The sequence below is a fragment of the Gadus morhua genome, chromosome 9 (assembly GCF_902167405.1).
Source record: "Gadus morhua chromosome 9, gadMor3.0, whole genome shotgun sequence".
Taxonomy (NCBI): Eukaryota; Metazoa; Chordata; class Actinopteri; order Gadiformes; family Gadidae; genus Gadus; species Gadus morhua.
The window spans coordinates 301,074-308,864 of NC_044056.1; positions in this window are offsets into that span (position 1 = coordinate 301,074).

Consider the following 7,791-nt stretch of genomic DNA (forward strand, 5'->3'; position numbering starts at 1 on the left):
ATAGATTGCTTCCTATCCACCTTCTTCAATACTTTTTAAAACCCGTTTTAAATTTTTAATTTATGTATTTTGATAAAGCTACTATTGCAAAAAAAACTCTGTTACCAATAGTCAGTTGATAATTAAATTAAATCAACCAATAATGGGAAATGAGAAAAACCTCTGAGTGGCCAACGACGTGCGTCGCGACGTAGGTCGCATTGGTCGCGTCGTAGGTCGCATTGGTCGCGACGTAGGTCGCTCGTCTGGCTGCTTTCAGCCGCTGTGGTCGTTGGCTGGCTGGGTCGCTGAAAATCTATGGGCGGTCGTTCATCAGTTAATTTGCATGTTAAGGTAACTTAACTGTTTTTTTTGCGACAGTTGAAGTACCAGAAAGCCATGCTCTCTGGCGAAAGCTTCCTACAGCTCTTTATTGCAAATATTATTTTTATATTTTTATATTGAAGTAGGCCTACAGTTTAAAATTATGAAATCGTTGGTCCATCAGTGTCAATAAAATATATTAGTTGTAATTTGGGGCGGATTCAAATAATGTATTTTAGATATTATATAGCCTATTTGTTTTGTTATATGACAGTAAGCCTAATAAGGTATATTATACACAAACTTCTTCGTTATAGAGTGTAGCCTATTAGTTGTAATTTGGGGTGTATTCAAATAATGTATTTTATATATTATATATAGCCTTTTTGTTTTGTTAAATGTCATTAACCCTAATAAGGTATGTTATGCAAAGTTCTTCGTTATAGAGTGATATGGGATAATATAAGTGCAAAGTGTAGAAGAAATTGTCACAGTGGTACAAGCGGTAGTGATGCCGGGTTAGTAACAAAGAAGGCGGTTGTTCGATTCTCTCCGGGGTCAGATACTTTTCTGCTCTTTTAGTCAAACTTACTGACGCAATCGGCCTCCTTCATTTGAGCATTTTTGTATGTTTTAGTACGATGGTATGGTAATGTATGGTAATTATACGACGTAATGACGGGCTGCGACGCCTGGCTGGTATCGGCTGGCTGGCTGCAACGACAGGCCAGCCACGGCTGGCCGCTGTCTGCCGCTGGCAGCTGGCTCTGGCAGGCTGACCGACTAGGTCGCGACCGTAAAAGCGTTGCGATCCTTTTGGCGGCAAATAGGTCAACCATTGGTCAACATGGAAAAAACATGAGGGGTAACTCTGTCGTTTTTTATCGGCCGTCATGAAATAAACACTGTTGATATTTATCAAATAAAACAAAGGGGGTAATGCCCTGTTTACACCTACCCGATAGTGGGCCCCGATGGTGCCCGATGGCTAAATCGGCAGCTATCGTTATAACATCGGCAAATAGCGTGGTTGCATCGGGAAACACCGTTACTCTTCCCGGGAACATCGTTAGACAACGGGAAGAAACGGGAAGAAATGCTCAATGATCGGGCAACATCGGCAAAGAACGAACATGTTTGTTAATTTTGGGTCTATCGGGGTAGAATCGGTTACGGTGAATAACGTTAGCTCAACTGTAGGTAACGCGTTTCTATAGCAACCACACAAGGTTGCAACTGATCACTAGTTTAACAACGTAGTTGTTGCATTCGTATCAAGTCAGCTTTAATGACGATCGATCAAACATGCACTCCTTGGTTTATTTTTTACAACGGACCTCATGTTTGAAATGTATGCTATAGAAAACGATACAAGCGGCGTATTGATCTACTGTGCTCAGTCAGCAGCAAGTAGAACCGACAAATCAGCGGGCAATATGCCGGATTAATGCACCCCTCCCAGCCAATCAGAATCGAGCATTCTTAAATGAAGTAGAATAATCGGCTATAATCGGGAATAGAACGGGAGTATAACGTAAGACATCGCAAATCGTTCGGGAATTTTCCTGGGCACATCGGCTATATTCGTTAATCTTCCGCGCTTTATCGTGTTTTATCGTCTTTATATCGGCAACTTCAACACACGAAAGACCCTCGAGAACCCTAGACAAATAACGATTGTGAGTGAACAGATTGTGTTAAGGAAGACCCTCAATCTGCCACTTGGGTATATATAGGGGGTGATGGATGGATGTCCTACTTTTATAATTACAGGGTACATCGCCCATTTAGAACCGGCGTTCTATTATTATAAAATCGCTATTGTAATATAAATAAATATATAAATAAATATCAGTCTAAACCAGTCTCCCCTTAGCCTTCTCCAGAAATGACGCCAAACGCGTAATTTGACGTGTTTGGCGTCATTCGAAATGACGTCAAATGACGCCAAACGCACTTCGGGTGTCTTCCCTGGCATAAATCGTTATGTTATCGTTATAACATCGGGTATGTGTAAATGCTACCCCGATAAATTGACCCGATCATACATTTTTAGCCCGATGTCACCCGATTCACCCCGACTTCCACATCGGTGGTCCATCGGCCATTAGCGGCCATTAGCGGGATGGTGTAAACGGGGCATAACACTGTTGTTTTTCTTTGGTCTTCATGGAAAAAAACATAAGGGTTGAAAAAAACCAAAACTGTTGTTTTTTATTGGTCGTCATGAAAAAAAACATAAGGGTTGCACTGTTGTTTTTTATTGGTCGTCATGAAAAAAAACATAAGGGGTAACACTGTTGTTTTTTATTGGTCGTCATGAAAAAAAACATAAAGGGTAACACTGTTGTCTTTGACAAATAAAATATAAGGGGTAACACTGTCGTTTTTTATTGGTCATCATGAAAAAAAACAAAAGGGGTAACACTGTTGTTTTTTATTGGTCGTCATGAAAAAAAACATAAGGGGTAACACTGTTGTCTTTGTCAAATAAAATATAAGGGGTAACACTGTCGTTTTTTATTGGTCGTCATGAAAAAAAACAAAGGGTAACACTGTTGTCTTTGACAAATAAAATATAAGGGGTAACACTGTCGTTTTTTATTGGTCATCATGAAAAAAAACATAAGGGGTAACACTGTTCTTTATTGGTCATGAAAAAAAACATAAGGGGTAACACTGTTGTTTTTTATTGGTCGTCATGAATAAAAACATAAGGGGTAATACTCTTGTTTTTTATTGGTCGTCATGAAATAAACATAAGGGGTAACACTGTTGATATTTATCAAATATAACAAAGAGGGTAACACTGTTGTTTTTCTTCGGTCTTCATGGAAAAAAACAAGGGTTGAAAAAAACAAAACTGTTGTTTTTTATTGGTCGTCATGAAAAAAAACATAAGGGGTAACACTGTTGTTTTTCTTTGGTCGTCATGAAAAAAAACATAAGGGGGAACACTGTTGTTTTTTATTGGTCGTCATGAAAAAAAACATAAGGGGTAACACTGTTGTTTTTTATTGGTCGTCATGAAAAAAAACATAAGGGGTAACACTGTTGTCTTTGACAAATAAAATATAAGGGGTAACACTGTCGTTTTTTATTGGTCATCATGAAAAAAAACATAAGGGGCAACACTGTTGTTCTTTATTGGTCGTCATGAAAAAAAACATAAGGGGTAACACTGTTGTTTTTTATTGGTCGTCATGAATAAAAACATAAGGGGTAATACTCTTGTTTTTTATTGGTCGTCATGAAATAAACATAAGGGGTAACACTGTTGATATTTATCAAATATAACAAAGAGGGTAACACTGTTTTTCTTTGGTCTTCATGGAAAAAAACAAGGGTTGAAAAATAACAAAACTGTTGTTTTTTATTGGTCGTCATGAAAAAAAACATAAGGGGTAACACTGTTGTTTTTCTTTGGTCGTCATGAAAAAAAACATAAGGGGTAACACTGTTGTTTTTTATTGGTCGTCATGAAAAAAAACATAAGGGGTAACACTGTTGTTTTTTATTGGTCGTCATGAAAAAAAACATAAGGGGTAACACTGTTGTCTTTGACAAATAAAATATAAGGGGTAACACTGTCGTTTTTTATTGGTCATCATGAAAAAAAACATAAGGGGTAACACTGTTGTTTTTTATTGGTCGTCATGAAAAAAAAAAAGGGGTAACACTTGTTTTTTATTGGTCGTCATGAAAAAAAACATAAGGGGTAACACTGTTGTTTTTTATTGGTCGTCATGAAAAAAAACATAAGGGGTAACACTGTTGTCTTTGACAAATAAAATATAAGGGGTAACACTGTCCTATTTTATTGGTCATCATGAAAAAAAACATAAGGGGTTACACTGTTGTTTTTTATTGGTCGTCATGAAAAAAAACATAAGGGGTAACACTGTTGTTTTTTATTGGTCTTCATGAAAAAAAAAACATAAGGGGTAACACTGTTGTTTTTTATTGGTCGTCATGAAAAAAAACATAAGGGGTAACACTGTTGTCTTTGTCAAATAAAATATAAGGGGTAACACTGTCGTTTTTTATTGGTCGTCATGAAAAAAACCATAAGGGAAATAATAGAAAAACACTGATACATTTTAATGTCATTTATATCCTCTTTATTGATGATTGATTATTGTGTATTGTCATCGCCTCAGTGGTGCAGTGGAGTGCACTCTGCCTAACCCACTGGCGACTGTGGCTCAATTTCTGTAGAAAACACAATATCTTTAATTTTAAACGTAACGCTATCATGTCATATATAACCACAGACAAATTAATATTACAAATCTCAGTGGGAAGTGGTGAGAGCTGTGAGCTTACCCCCTGGAGACCGGGGTTCAAGTCCGGTTGGTGTCGTCTGTTGGGAGACTCTTATCTCTATTTCATGCGAATTATAAAGTCAAGTATAACCATTGTGTTGACTTTATCCGCTGTCTTGATGGTGCATTGATCATTTCGGAGGTTAACACTCTAAACAAGGTTCGGATCCACGCAAAAACGTCGACAGGGGTAACACTCGTTTTTTATTGCTCAACACGGAAAAAACACTGTTGTTTTTTATTGGTATTCATGAAAAAAAACATAAGGGGTAACACTGTTGTTTTTATTGGTCTTCATGAAAAAAAACATAAGGGGTAACACTGTTGTTCTTTGTTGGTCGTCATGAAAAAAAACATAGGGGGTAACACTGTTGTTTTTTATTGGTCGTCATGAAAAAAAACATAAGGGGTAACACTGTTGTTTTTTATTGGTCGTCATGATAAAAAACATAAGGGGTAACACTTGTTTTTTATTGGTCATCATGAAAAAAAACATAAGGGAAATAATAGAAAAACACTGATACATTTTAATGTCATTTATATCCTCTTTATTGATGATTGATTATTGTGTATTGTCATCGCCTCAGTGGTGCAGTGGAGTGCACTCTGCCTAACCCACTGGCGACTGTGGCTCAATTTCTGTGGAAAACACAATATCTTTTTAAACGTAACGCTATCATGTCATATATAACCACAGACAAATTAATATTACAAATCTCAGTGGGAAGTGGAGAGAGCTGTGAGCTTACCCCCTGAAGACCGGGGTTCAAGTCCGGTTGATGTCGTCTGTTGGAAGACTCTTATCTCTATTTCATGCGAATTATAAAGTCAAGTATAACCATTGTGTTGACTTTATCCGGTGTCTTGATGGTGCATTGATCATTTCGGAGGTTAACACTCTAAACAAGGTTCGGATCCACGCAAAAACGTCGACAGGGGTAACACTCGTTTATTATTGCTCAACACGGAAAAAACATTAGGGGTAATGTCGTTTTTTATCGGCCGTCATGAAATAAACATAAGGGGTAACACTGTCGATATTTATCAAATAAATCATAGGGGGTAACACTATTGTTTTTCTTTGGTCGTCATGAAAAAAAAAAGAAGGGGTAACGCTGTCGTTTTTCTTTGGTCGTCATGAAATAAAACACAAGGGGTAACACTGTCGTTTTTATCAAATGAAACATGAGGGGTAACACTGTCGATATTTATCCATTAAAACATAGGGGGTAACACTGTCGTTTTCATCAAATGAAACATGAGGGTTGACACTGTCGTTTTTTATCGGCCGTCATGAAATAAACATAAGGGGTAACACTGTCGATATTTATCAAATAAAACATGGGGGGTAACACTGTTGTTTTTCTTTGGTCGTCATGAAAAAAAACATAGGGGTTGAAAAAAAACAACTGTTGTTTTTTATTGGTCGTCATGAAAAAAAACATAAGGGGTAACACTTGTTCTTTATTGGTCGTCATGAAAAAAAACATGAGGGGTAACACTGTTGGTTTTTTATTGGTCGTCATGAAAAAAAACATAAGGGGTAACACTGTTGTTTTTTATTGGTCGTCATGAAAAAAAACATAAGGGGTAACACTGTTGTTCTATTTCATCCTTACTGACCGCCAGAGGCGGTGCATTAAGCACTGGATTTATCCGTCTCGCGCATGCGCAGTTCGAGTACCTATACCAACAAGGTCACATGTGACCCTCGTGACACCGGATTGGCTATATAGCCCGGTGTCGACAGAGGATCTGTTCCTTTCATCTTCTCGCAAAGACGAATGTTGTAGTACCGCTTGCGGATAGCGTATTCGCTTTTTGAAAAGGATCGCGCTCCAGACTGTGTGCAGCCTCGCGACCAAGGGTCGGAGCAACGGGTGAACTCGTCCTCCAGGGGCTGTTGGTCTGTACAGCGCTGAAGTAGAAGCTTCCAAGGTTTTGTTTAGTTTCAGTCACTTACCGGTGAAGGCAGCGCTCTCGCGTCCTCTCCCGGCAACACTGCTGGGGTTATTTTCACTACTGGGATTAATTTCGCTACTGATAGCTCCCTTATAGAAACAGCTCGGCTGTGTTCTGGGTTACCAAATTTATTTGGTAAAAGGTTTTTCCAGTCAGTCACTTACCGGTGAAGGCAGCGTTCTCGCGTCCTCTCCCTGTAACACTGTTGTTTATTTCTTTCGGTCACTTACCGGTGAAGGCAGCGCTCTCGCGCCCTCTCCCTGTAACACTGTTGGGGTTTATTTTTTAGTCACTTACCGGTGAAGGCAGCGCTCTCGCGCCCTCTCCCTGTAACACTTGTTTGTTTCTTTTCAGTCACTTACCGGTGAAGACAGCGCTCTCGCGTCCTCTCCCGAGAACACTGCTGTATATTTGAGTGTGTAATTATTTTTCCAGTCACTTGCTGGTGAAGACTGCGCTCTCGCGTCCTCTCCCGGTAACACTTTCTTGGCTCTTCTTGAATTAGTAGCTCTCTGGTGAAGGCAGTGCTCCCTCTCCCAGTGTTCTGCTGATGGCTCATGTGTGTGGCGCCTGTGTGGCCCTCCTTGAGCCTGACGATGGCCATGATCGCTGCCCCTCTTGCCTCGGCTTCGAGCATTTGAGGGAGGGCCTTACCGAGAGGGCCTGTATGAACTGCGGCTCCATGCCCTTGGCACTCAGGCTGGCTAGGCTCGCAGCGGTGGAACATCCGGCAGCTGTCGACCTACCATCAATGGCGCCACTTCCTCCTGCTCAGCCCGGCCATTCTTGGCGTCGGGGTAGAGCAGGCCCCCCCCCCAGGAAAAGGGCTAGGGACGAGCTAGCATCCAAGGTGGATCGCTTGTCGTCCGATATGGAGAGGATACAGGAACTCCTCCTGACCCTGCAACCTGGGGCAGGTGGCGCGGTGGCTGACATCCGGCCTGACCCTTCCTTGGGGGATGTGCCGGGGACGGACGATGTCCTGTCGCTGGCGGCATCAGCCAACCTCTTCAGTGAGGGTGTCACGGGGGAGGAATCCTCAAACGCTTTTGGGGAGGCCTCCCGCTCCTCTACTCAGAGCTCTGGGCACAGCACAGAGGGTAACCCCATCGGGGCCGTCATCCGTACGGCCCTGGCTCGCCTGGGGCTCGATGCTCCTCAGGCAGACTTGGCCCAGCCTAGCGCCTTTTTCAGGCGCAGC